Below are 500 nucleotides of genomic sequence, written 5' to 3'. Positions count from 1 at the left end.
AGGGATAGGAAAAGGAAAGGAGGAGGAGAGGAAGGAAGAAAGGAAGAAGAAGGAAGGAAAAACAAAGGGAGTTAGGAGAAAAAGGGAAGAAAGAAGAAAAAACGAGGGGTAAATAAAAACGAGAAGGAAAAATAAAAAAAATCAGGGGGGGGGTGAAGTGGTTTAAGAAATAAAGGAAGTCAGAAGAATATAGAGAATATAAAACAAAGGATTCTGAGAATAAGAGGGAGAAGGGGGAGGGGGGGGGGAGAAGAGAAGAGGCGATAGGTTATAAATGATCAGAAAAATGGCAGAATAAGAGAGAATAGGTGAAGCAAGACATCAAAAAGAAACAGACAAGAAGAAAGGGAATAGGAAAACACGGGAGGAGTAAGACAGGAGAAAGAAGGAGGAGGAAGAGGAGGTGGATAAGAAGGAGAAGGAGAAGCGAGAGAGGAGAAAGAGAATAAAATAACAAATACAGGTCCATAAGGAAGACCAGATAAAGGTTGAGGTTGAAG

The sequence above is a fragment of the Penaeus monodon genome, chromosome 33, assembly GCF_015228065.2.
Source record: "Penaeus monodon isolate SGIC_2016 chromosome 33, NSTDA_Pmon_1, whole genome shotgun sequence".
In the NCBI taxonomy this organism is placed as follows: domain Eukaryota; kingdom Metazoa; phylum Arthropoda; class Malacostraca; order Decapoda; family Penaeidae; genus Penaeus; species Penaeus monodon.
This window is presented reverse-complemented; position numbering follows the sequence as displayed.